The sequence below is a fragment of the Micromys minutus genome (genome assembly GCF_963924665.1).
Source record: "Micromys minutus genome assembly, chromosome: 1".
Taxonomy (NCBI): domain Eukaryota; kingdom Metazoa; phylum Chordata; class Mammalia; order Rodentia; family Muridae; genus Micromys; species Micromys minutus.
The window spans coordinates 43741879-43754087 of NC_137969.1; the positions used below are offsets into that span (position 1 = coordinate 43741879).

Below are 12209 nucleotides of genomic sequence, written 5' to 3' on the forward strand. Positions count from 1 at the left end.
GGACACAGACAAAGCAGGAGAAGAAGCAAAGACTTCCTAAGTCCATGCTAAGAAGAAAGCTACTGGCAAAGGTGGAAGACCCACCTAAGAGACCCTGTCCTTCAGCAGGGATCAATACAGTCACTATCCTGAGAACAAGAAGTCTCAGCTGGTGTTGACTGCCCACAACTTAGACCATATTGATTTGGTGGTCGTCTTGCCTGCCCTGTGTTGAAAGATGGGGGTGCCCTACTCGTTATCAAGGGAATGGCCAGGCTGGGGTGGCTGGTCCACAGAACTTTTACCACTTTTGCCTTCACACAGGTTAACTTGGAAAACGAGGGTGTTTTGACTAAGTTGGTGGAAGCTATATGAACCAATTACAAAGGCAGATACGAGATTTGTTGCCACTGGATAGGCAATGTCCTGGGTCCTAAATCTGTGGCTTACACTGCAAAGCTGTTAAAAGCTAAAGAACTTGCCACTAAACTGGGTTAAATATACACTAAGTTTTCTGTATATAATATAATCACAAAATAAAAAAGATTCAAGTAAAATTTTTGGAAATGCTTTCCTGTACTCGTTGATTTATAATGAGTATTTTATGGACTTAATTCTTAAACTGAACTTGTCAACATTATTCTGATTCTTTGTGTGAGGACCATCAAGTAAGACCTGATATTAAAAGCAAATATTGGGGACTGAAAAGATGGCTCAGCAGTTAAAAGCATATGTTGTTCTTGCAGAAGACCCAGGTTTGATTCTCTGTATCCACAAGCTAGTTTACAACCGGTTGTAACTCCAGTTTCAGGGGATCTGATGCTCTCTTCTGATATCTTTGGGCACCAAACATACACATATGCATGTAAGCAAAACACTCAGCAACAACACACATACATAGTATAAAATTAATGAATTTAAAAAGCAGAGGTCGGGTGGGGAGAAGATGATAGAACTATCTTGTGCACAGCTCTGTGAGTTAGAAAGGGTACTCATATTCTGGAAAGAACTCAAGGAATCAAGAAAGAACTGAGAACAGCCAGCATGGTGGGTCACACCTGCAATCTAAGCATGTATGAGGCTGCAGGGGGATTTCATGTTTGAGGCCAGAAAGGACTACACAGGGAGTTCCAGACCCACTGGGGTCATACAGTCACACCCTGCCTAAAAAGATAGGGGTGGGGAGAGAGAATGTGAATATGAATGAAACATAAATAGGAAAACTGAAAAGCAGAAATGCAGGTCAGCAGCCCTGGCTTCAGGAGGGAAGTCCAGAGCAGCAAGTATAACTTGTTACTGTTGTCTCTCTTCTTTCTGAACAGTGCTGAGGATTGAGCCTCAAAAGAAGCTGTTCACTAAAGAGACTCACATAAAAATGAGAGATAGTCTTCCCAACAGATGCCCAAATACCAACAGAAAAATTAAAGAATTATAAATAAGCAAGGCAATATTTCTGCAAAAATTCATCTCATCAGTAACTAAATTTAATTCCATGAGATACTGTATAAAACAAATGTAATCCTGGGCAAATAATTACAAAGATCAATTTTAAAAAGTGATCAGCAGGTACTGGAGAGCTGGCCCCAGTGGTGTGGGTGGGAAAGACCTGCAGGCTGACCAACTCAGCCACCACCCAGGCCCAGATCCTGGGCTTTGAGTTGACTCACCCAAACATCCACCACACCTATGAGCTGCTGGAGCTCATGAAAAGGACTGGTCCTCCAGATCCAAAGCTGCAGGATCTCCATGATTCAGGCTAAAGCATGTTATCTGAGAAGAGTCTTGGTGAGGGTACAGTATTGATGGTGTACCAGAAGCCAGAGGCCTCAAACCAGACCAATGACTCATTGCAATAAACATTTGCAAGGAAAGCTGTTTGGACAAAAGGGTATACTGTGTGACACACAACAGCTTCCAGGGTAAGACAGTTTTTTTTATTTTTTTATATTTTCCTTTGGTGGGAGGGATTATAAGTCTGGAGAACAGATATGAATGGACTGAGAAATGAGTGAGGTTGGGGTGCAAGAGGTGAAATCCACAAAGAATAAAAAAGTATGAAAAAAATGATCACTGAACTCAAAGAGAATACAATAGTTCAATAAATTTGGGAATAATTAAACAACTGAATTACTGTCATAAAGGACCCTACAGGTATTTATGGTCTCAAGCAGACATGCTCAGAAGAAAACCTCTCCACATCATGTTATAGTTAAACTGCCAAAAAGTACATAATAAAGAACGAACATTGAAAACTACTGAGAGAAGTGTTAAGTCACTTATAAAGAAGCCCACCAGAATTACAGCAAGATTATCAGCAAAAACCTTAAAGGTTAGAAGGCATGGAATGCTGTATTTCAAGTCTTGAAAGTAACTGTCAACTAAGATTACTGAATACAGCAAGGTTACCCTTCAGAATTGAAGGTGAGATAAAGACCTTCCAAGATAAGTCTAAACCAAACTCATGACCTCTAAACTATATACAAAAAGAGGAGGATAATTACAAGCATGAAAAAAGCAATAAGCCTTGGAGATCAATAAAAATGAGCCAATGAAAATTAGAAAGGAATCAAACACAGTTGATTCAATAAACCTCCAAACCTTAGGATGAATTTGAAAAGGTGGATGTTGATTATTCAAAATAACCAGTAGAAAAACAACAAATGATAGGAGGTAGCAGTATACATCTTTCAACAAGAACCATGAATTCTCCAATTAAAAGTCACAATTTAAAACAAGATCCATCAATATGCCGCACGCAAGAAACCTACCCCATTAGTAAAGAAAGTGAAAACCAAAACTCCAGGTCAAGGACTGGTCAGCTATTAGCCTTACATGACAGAAATGTACAAGTCAGAAAAAAGACTCCTTGTGTCATATTTTTTAAAGATTTATTTATTTTTATATATGTAAGTACACTGTCACTGTCTTCAGACACACCAGAAGAGGGCATCGGAACCCATTTCAGATGGTTGTGAGCCACCACATGGTTGCTGGGAATCAAACTCAGTACCTCTGGAAGAGTACTGAGTGCTCTTAACTGATGGGCCATCTCTCTAGCCCTCCCTGTAGCATATTTATCTTAAATTATTTTCATTATGAAATTACCTTAAAGAAGAAAATAACTACATTAGCTGATATACTGTTCTGTTTTTTTTTTTGTTTTTCAAAACACGGTTTTTCTGCAGTGTCTGGCTGTTCTGGAACTTACTCTGTAGACCAGGCTGGCCTCTGCCTCCAAAGTGCTGGGAACCTCCCAGCCTTCTGTTAGTTTTAAAAGGAATCTGATTTTCTTTACTTGTCTAGTGTCCCGAGTGTGTGCTTGTGCAAGCTCGAGTCCAGAGCAGTACATTGGTGTCTTCTTCCTCCTTTGTTCTTTACATTACCTTAAGACAATGTCTTGCACTAAACTGGATGCTTACCTCTTTAGGTAAGCTCACTTAGCCAATGAGCTCTTGGGATCTGCTTGTCTCTACACCCTAATGCTGGGGTTATAGGCAAACATAGTCATGCCTAGCTTTTTATATGGGTACAAGAAATTTAAACTTGGGCCCTCATATTTGTATTTGCAGAGCAGATTTTACCCTGACACATTTCCCCAGCTCTCAAAATGAAATAAATAAAATATAAATAAATATTTCAAGGTCAGACTCAGCATTTAAAAGCATGGGCTTGATCAGTTTCTAGCACCCTGGCTGAATAGCTTACAACCACTTGTGAGCTCCAGATGATCTGACACCCTCTTCTAGACTCCTCGGGCACCTACACACATGTACTAGTACACACACAGACATATAAACAAATGAACCTTTTTAAAAAATAAATTAAGAGTACTAGAGAGATGGCTCAACAGTTAAGAGCACTGGTTGCCTTTGTAGAGAATCTATGTTCAGTTTGCAGCACCTACATGGTAGTTCAGTCATCCATAGCTCCAGTTCTGGCAGATCTGACATCCTCTCTTCTGACTGCCTCAGGCACCAGGTACATACATGGTGCACATACACACACATTCATACAAAACATTCACACACTGAAAACAATCAAATAAATGGATATATAATTAATGTATCACTTATACAAACAATAACTTATTTCTATCTATCTATCTATCTATCTATCTATCTATCTATCTATCTATCTATACCTACCTACCTTATTCCTCATGCTTACTTTACATAGCCACAGTCTCTAGAGTTCATCTCTTGTAGCTGATCTCAGGGCTCATTAATTTCTGCAGCTAAATAATCTTCCATTGTGTGTATATGCCATAGTTTGTCATTGTCAGTGAATTCTTGGATTGACTATGCATTTTGGTTATGCTTCCATGAACACAAATATATAATATACTTTCTTTTTAAAAGTTTTTATTTTGAAGTAATAAATTTAAACAGTTGCAAAAATAATATGGGATCCTATGTATCCGTTAAGCCTGTGTGTGTGTATGTATATATGTATACATACATATATACATACACATATATACACAGATATATAATATCTGTATAGCTTTAATATAGCAAAATTAGAAACTGGTTACATTATTAACATTATAACAGACCTTATTCATCTTTCACTTTGTATTTGAGACATGGTCTCTCACTAAGTTGTTAAGGTTGTCGATGAGTCTGTAGCTTAGAGAGGTCTTGAGCTTAAAGCACCTTTCCTCAGGTTCAAGAGCAGGCAGTAGTTCAGACCACAGTACCAGCTCCAGCTTGAGTGTTAGGTAAACAGCACCATATAGTAGGAAAACCCATTAAAGTTGATTTCGTTTTTGCTCCATATAATATCCATCCTGTTTATCACATCTGTCACAAAGGCAGTAGTATTTCCCTGTACAGATATATACTGTGCAACCATTACCTGCTGAGTAACATTTGGGTTGTTTCTAGTATTTTCTTGTAATAAACAGAATTATAATACAGATGCTAAGAACACCCATACATAGGTACTTTTGAAATTAAGATGCCAAGAGTGTGATTCGAGGACCCATGGTAAGTGCATATTTAGGTTTATGAATGCTGCCGAAGACATTTCAAGTGAATGTATCATTTTATTGCCCTACAATGCTGGACTCTTCTTCCTCCTCCTCTTCCTTCTCCTCCTCAACTGCCTTGCTTTATAGCTCAGGCTGGCCTCAATTTATGGCAATCCTGCTGCCTAATTCTTCTATATTCTTGGTTCTTTGAATATTGACGTCAGACACCAACAATATCTGATATTTAAAGAACAATGTATGTTTCTACATTTTTCTACATTTCTATAGAATTTGCTCATAACTAAACTGCTTTTTACAGAATCTTTCACTGTTTGAAAATGGAATAATTAATTGGTTCAGGCCTATTTCAAAGTCAGCTGTCAATACAGACACAAAATCTGAACCAGGATATTTGTAACCAAGGCAACAACACAGGAAATAGTAGGTTTTCTTCCTGTCACATCTTGGTAAGGTATTCTATCTTTTAGGGATTATAAACTCTCCTAGCCTTCTAAAGGTCTGAATCCTGAGTTACCTGTTAAAAGAACATACATTGCTATTCTCCAGAAGGTCTTAGCTCTGGCTCATTTGCCCTTCAGCAACTTTCAGAATGATCATGCCACTGCTTCTAAATGTTTCAGCTAGCCAGCTAGTTTGGGGATGGTTCACACACTTCAAGAAAATTATGCTGTGCCCAGGTCAACTCTACTTAAAACAAGTTTTATTAAAGTAGCAGTTGTACAATGAATGTAAAATTTGTATTTAAACAATCCATTGTTTTTTAAACACTGAAAATACAGGGTTTAATATCTGCTTCTGTTTAATAGGAAAGAAAATGAGCTACTTCAGGTATGCTATACCTGGCATACAACACTGTTTCTTCACCCTTCCTAACAGATGACTTTTAGCACCATAAGATTTCCAACCAGCCATCCAATTTCTTTATGTTACTAGAGCAAATAGTGGGGGAGGGTAGGTATTCCACTTGCTATTTTTATTCCTCCTTGTTCCAAGGCTTTTAGAAGGGAGTAGGCACACGGGGGTATTGTGTTAGCAGTCAGGGAACAGTCAAACCACAGTAAACACAAAGAGCTGACACAAGTGTCTCAGTAGGGGTAGTAAACAGTGTGCAAACAGTAGTCAGAGCAAGGGAATGAGAATCTCAGCAGGAATTCTGAACTTTGCAAAGTTTTTCATGGGAAATCACTCCTTATAAGGCTAGGCCAATGGAGGTGAGAAACGTTAATTAAAAATGCAAGGCAAAGCATACCTTCTGGGCTTAGAAATTTTGGTAAGGAAGGTCTGATATAAAGGAGCCAGAGGAACAATCCAGAAGTCTAAGCTGCAGTCAGCACAGACTGGGGCCCTTTGGCAAACTGGTAGCCAGGGCAGCAGAGCATATTGTGTGAAGACATCTTGGTACTAATCTTTACCCAAGAGAGGTTGCACTTGCTTAGACGGTGGCTTCAAGTCTGAACTGGGCATGGGAAAGAGAAGATACTGAGCCTGTAGGCTGAGACCTTTAAAGTTAAGAGGCAAAATGAGCTTAGGAAAACAAAGGAAAGAAAGAGGGTACTATTAGCTTAAACTACTTGGCTATTTAAAAATAGTCTTTCAAGGAAACTATTAAACTACCAGATATCAAGACTTGATTTAAAGCCAAATGGTCATATGAGAACACAAAGCACCATTACTGTGTGGTAAGCAGAGGACAGTTTGACTTTTTAAAAAATGATGCTAGAGTAACTCCATATATAAGTAAAGGTTTCAGCAGGATTAAGTCAGCCTGGGTCACAAGAGACCCTGTCTTAAAAGGAAAGGGAAGGAATTTAAGAAAACCCACAATGTCAACAGCTTTCTTCTGGAAGCAAATGGCCAGTGAAGAGGACAAGTGGTAAGGGGCTTGCTGCACAAGCATGAGAACCAGAGTTCAGAGCCAGGTTAAGTTGATTCTAATCCCAGCCCAGAGGAGCTAGAAACAGGGGGGTGGGGGGGGAGGCTTGCTGGCCAGCCAGCCCAGCCAACTGAGTGAGCTCCAGGTTCCCTGGGAGATTTTGCCTCAAGGGAGTAAAAAGGTGAACCAGGTAGATACAACTTGATGTTACCCTCCAGCCTCTACACAAGCACTGGCCTCACAGACATACAATGGCTAGGGGACATCTCCTTTATTCCTCTTCTACCTAGTTTTTAGTCTTACTTTGGTAAGTTATTAAACAGATGGATTCCTGCCCTAAGAAGCATTTTCCCTAGTTTTCCATAATTTCATAATTTTAAAAACCAGAAAAACTAACATAACGTTTTCAACAAATCAGCTGTATACTTCTGGATAAACGAGAGAAGAATTTATTTATATATACATAGCCTTGAAAATTAGTTTAGATGACTTGGCAAAACAAAACAATCTAAGCAGTATGTATAAAATTCCATTTTGATGGGCCAGAAGATTGCTCAGTAGATAAAGGGGTTGTTGTAAAAGTCTGGTGTCCTGAGTTTGATTCCTGGAACCCATGTGAAGGAGGAAGAAGAAACTTCACAAAATTATCTTCTACCCTCTAAGCAAGCATGATGGCATGTTTGCCTTGCTACCCCCACAACAATACATTTAACAGGTTTTTATCATTGAGGTAAAAAGCATACATATATGTATAAATATATAATTATGTGGAAAATACACACACACACAGACACACACTAGTTACTAACAGTAGGAGACCAGGTGCTAAGTATGGTGGCACAAGGCTATAAATCCCTTTACTAAAGAGGATGAGGAAGAAATGATGAATCTACCCTGGGTTACAGAGCTTTATAGTAAGACCCCACTGCAAAAACCCAAACCAAGTCAAAACTGTAAAAGATCAGTTTTCTGGACCCCCCCTTTTTTTTTTTTAGAGTGGGCATGTTTTGGCTTGTCTGATATGCTAGTAACAGAGTAAAGAAAATGCAACACTAATAAGGGGGATTGATATGAGAAGGGCTAAACAGTAAAACTGTGTGTGCTTGTACACACATGCGCACGTGATGGAGGAAATAAAGGGTCTAACAGGACTTTGAGCTCAAGCTCGCACTTGATTCAGAAGAAGAAAAATAGTGAAAATGAGAGGTTAAGAAGATTTTTTTTTTTTTTTTTTTTTTTGAGACAGGGCTTTCTATGTAACCTTGGCTAACCTGGAACGCTATACATACAGCAGGCTGGCCTCAAACCTTGAATGCTGAGATTAAAGGTGTCCAGCATCATGTCCAGGTAAGAAAGATTCTGAAGGGTTTAACAGAGAAAACAGCTAGCACTAAGGATAATACATGGAGCTGCTCTGCAGGAAGATATGTAATGGAATTTGATCATGAGAGGCTAACCCTACCCATCTTGGGACCAGCCTCCATCTTAAAAGGAAAACAAGCCTGAGAATTTGACCTATGGCAGAACCCAAGCTATACCCAAGCACTAGGAAGGACCCCATGGCTTATCCTTGGCCCATGCCCAGAGTAACTCCCTAGCTACTTCCTAGCAACAGTCAATCAAAGATTAGTCTGATTATTTCAGACATACTTTCAGACCACTTGTATTTGTTCACAGTTTTGTTTCAAAGCAACCACCTATTGACCTAAACTCAGACTCCCTTGCTTGCTTGCCCTATCCTGATGAGGGCTTGGGGTTGCATCCTCCCGTTCTGCTGCTTCAGAGATGGTGGTGTGGCCCAAGCTTGAGCTTGAATAAAGAGGCCCTAGTGTGATTACACTGGAATGGCTCCTTGGTGGTCTTTTGGGGTTCACAAACACTTGGCACGATTAGAATGTAGAATAAATGAAGTATCCAAATAGGCTAGGACACTGGCTGTATGGACTTTAGTTTTTAAAGAGGACTGTCATGACACTTTCTCCACATTCAGCCATGGGGAGATTATAAATTTGAACTCAATACTGTCCCAACACTTCTCATTACCTGTACCACTGGTCCTGGACACTATGTCTGAGCTGCTTCACTGTACCCAGTTCCTCAGTGAATTCTGCTGCTTCTACTTTTGCATTCCTATGGTCTATTTTCTATTCAGTACGTACATGTATCCTTTTGTATGAAAGTAGATTTGTGTAGGAGTGTGTATGTGTGCACCCCTTCAACCATATGGATCTTGGGGATCAAACTTAAGTCACACCAGGCTTGGCAGCAAGTGCCTTTTTAACTCACTGAACAATCTCACTGACTCACAAAGACATTTTTTTAAAGTATCTTGTTGGGCTAGGGACTGGGCTCACTATAATACCTGCCTAGAATGCACCCTGGGTTCATGCCTCAGCAACACAAAACAAATAGAAAAGGTCAAGGTTGTAGTAGCTTACGGAAAGCAACTTGTATCAGTGTTAACAATTACTATGCAAAGCTGCAAAAAGGACTTAGGATTCTGCATGCACATACACATTTGTATAGTAAATTAGAAAAATTAGCAAAATGTCATACATAAAATTCATAGTTGCTGAATATTTTCAAAGTCATATTAAAAATCAATAACAACAAAATGAGGCTGTCTTCCTGACCTACATAAGGAACTGAAAGTGCTTAAAGAGGAAAGGCTTTTATTTTTAATTTACAAACTGATGGAAGCTGGACATAACGGCATGCACCTGTAATCCAAGAGCTTGAGCTGCAGAGACGTAAGATTAGGAGTTTGAAGGCAGACTGAGCTACATATGAATTACATGAAACCCTGCTTCAAAAACTAAAAACAAATTGTTGATAACATTAAATTGGAATATAAACATTTAATTTAAATAATTCTTTACAAAGTAGCTAAATATATGAGACTGCTATAATGAGACTTGAGAAGGTTTGTGAATTTTTCAATGAGATACTATTTAATGAACTCCTGGTCTGTCAGATTTCACAAAAAAAAAAATAAACCACCAGTACTCAAATTTTGCTTCTTTTTCATCTAGCTTTTTACTAACTATAAGCAGAACAGCTTAAAAATAATTTTAAAATAATGTTTTATAATAGAATCACCTAGATTATGAGACTTTCATAGACAATTGGATTCTGCAAAATTTATCAGTGTCATTATGAATATATCTTTGTTGACATGGGATTATTTTTATTACAGCTTCTAGGTTAAAAGCTCAGATAACATTAAATTCAAGTGCCCTATGTATTACGGATCTTACTAATTTTTTTTTCAGGAGCTTTTTAATGATTTAAAGATATATCTCTAAACATCAATAGATAAATCTGATACACACCCTCTATCTAATAAGAATCTAGGAGGTGCTATTTGCTGAACTAGAAATTAGGATGCTGGATCTAACTTTTCATTCGTGTGCGATACATCCCTCATGTATAAGGTTACCATTACGTACTTTGTTTTTAAAAAATAAACTTCTGGAGAGTGCTAAAAATGATTACTACAAATACCAACGTTTAGAAACTTAAACGTGGGTAAACTAGGCTGCTCACATTATAGCGTTAGAGTCGAAGCATAGTTCCCTCTAGAGTTTAGCATATATTCCTCTAATAGTTCAACAAATGTAAAATCTGATTTAAACCGTTTCACAGCCTCTATCCTCACCACTATTCTCCCCCAAATAAACAAAAACCTACCTTAGAGTATAAGGTTGTACCTCATGAAAGTTATTTATGCCCTGAAGTTTGAGTAAAGTTTTACTTCTCTTAGTGAGAACTCTGAAACAGAACCATCGCTCCTTTGACGCTCCCTGCCCCCTCCCCGTTAATATTTACATGTATGAGTCAGTTCTTTCCTCAACCGCAACAGATTCAGAGGGACATCACACTATAACTTGAATAAACCAACAAGGTGGGGGCGGTGGGAGGCACAACTAATCCGTGTCCAAAGGGGAAAAGAACCCACCACCGTTCACCCTCCGTCCCCGGCACCCCGCAGCACCTGCCAAGTCGGGCGCTTAAAGAATAATGGCTCAACTTTCGTACGCAATGAGGGAGAAGACGTAGATGATTTCCTGAGGAGTGCCGAAAAGGTCCTCTCCGCCAGGGACACGGCTCTGGGCCGTCCCTGCCCGTTGGAGCATTCAGAGACCCCTCCTAGGCGACATACCCCTGCAGCAGCCGGCCTCGGGCCTCCGCGAGGCAGACAATGTTTACACCTGTCACGAGGGAGGTGGGAGAAGGAGGAAGCCGGAGCAGAGCCCCAAACTTCTGCAGAGCGGCCGGGAGGGAACCCCGGCGCGCAGCTCGGGGCAGGTGGACGGCGTGGGGCAGGGCGGGCCACGGCGGCCGGGTGGGCACCGCTGGCTCTCCTCGGCCGAGCCCGGGATGCCGAGCGCCGTGCCACTCTGCTTCAGGCGCTGCCAGCAGCGTTCCGCACCCGCGGAGAAGAGCAGAGCCCGCGCCGGAGATCTCAGGCCCGCATCCGGGCCGACGCGGGCAGGTGCTCCAGGCCGGGGCAACTAGCCCGGCCGGGTCCTCCGCACCCCGGGAGCGCGGCGGCAGCACTCACCTGGCTCGTCCCGGGCGGCCGCGATGGGCATGGCTCGGCGGCCCGGGGAGGAACTGGCTCCCCGGGGAAGGACCGGTTACTCGGACGCTGAGCTATGAGGGCGGAAGGGGTGCTGCTCCCAGCCTTGTCAGCGCCGCGGCGCCATGGACGCCCACCCGGAGTTTCAGCGCTGCCGCGGGACCCCCATCCCACTACCCTCCGCCCTCTTCCGCCGCCGCCGCCGCCTCCGCCTCCTCCTCCTCCGCGGAGACCCCCGCCCACTCCACACACTCTCCCATCATGCAGCGGGGAACCGCTGCTGTCGATACGTCACTTCCGGGCGCAGGTGGCTAGGTCGGGGCCGGGCGCTGGTGGGTGCCGGGGTGGGGGAGGACACTCCTGGGGAATTAGTGTCACAGAATTCTTACTTCTGCGCAGGCGCCGTCGCGCGGAACGACGTTCGCCATTTTGGGTGCGGGCAAATTGTCTTTTTTTTTTTTGGTACTCACTGAAGTGCGGGCTAGGGACGTCCTTCCTCCTTGCCTGACCCTCTGAGGCAGCGCTCGGGGCCACAGACCCGAGCTCCTCATTACTTTACCTTTGAGCCGGGCAGCAGGTTAAGTTTCGACTTGGAATAAAACTGCAGACGTATGGAAATACGGAACCAGATCTCTACTGAAAAACCGGCTGGACCACTTTCGGCAGCTCGTCCTTTTTGCCCGGAAAAGAGACTTTCATTCCCTTCCTCTTTTTATGTAAGCCAACAAAAGAGGAAGCTGTTATTTAACAAACGAGAAGTGATTGTCCTACTTAAGTCAGCA

General features: G+C 41.6%; 1 protein-coding gene across 2 annotated transcripts in view; it reads right to left on the reverse strand.

Annotated features, from left to right (window-relative positions):
• AFTPH (aftiphilin) overlaps positions 1-11618 on the reverse strand; it is a 53145-nt gene extending 41527 nt beyond the window's left edge. For both annotated transcript variants that reach the window (XM_080938566.1, XM_080938567.1), the window contains exon 1: positions 11410-11618. The gene's annotated coding sequence lies outside the window, so the exon portion shown is untranslated. The remainder of the gene's footprint in view (positions 1-11409) is intronic.
• Positions 11619-12209: the final 591 nt, after the last annotated feature.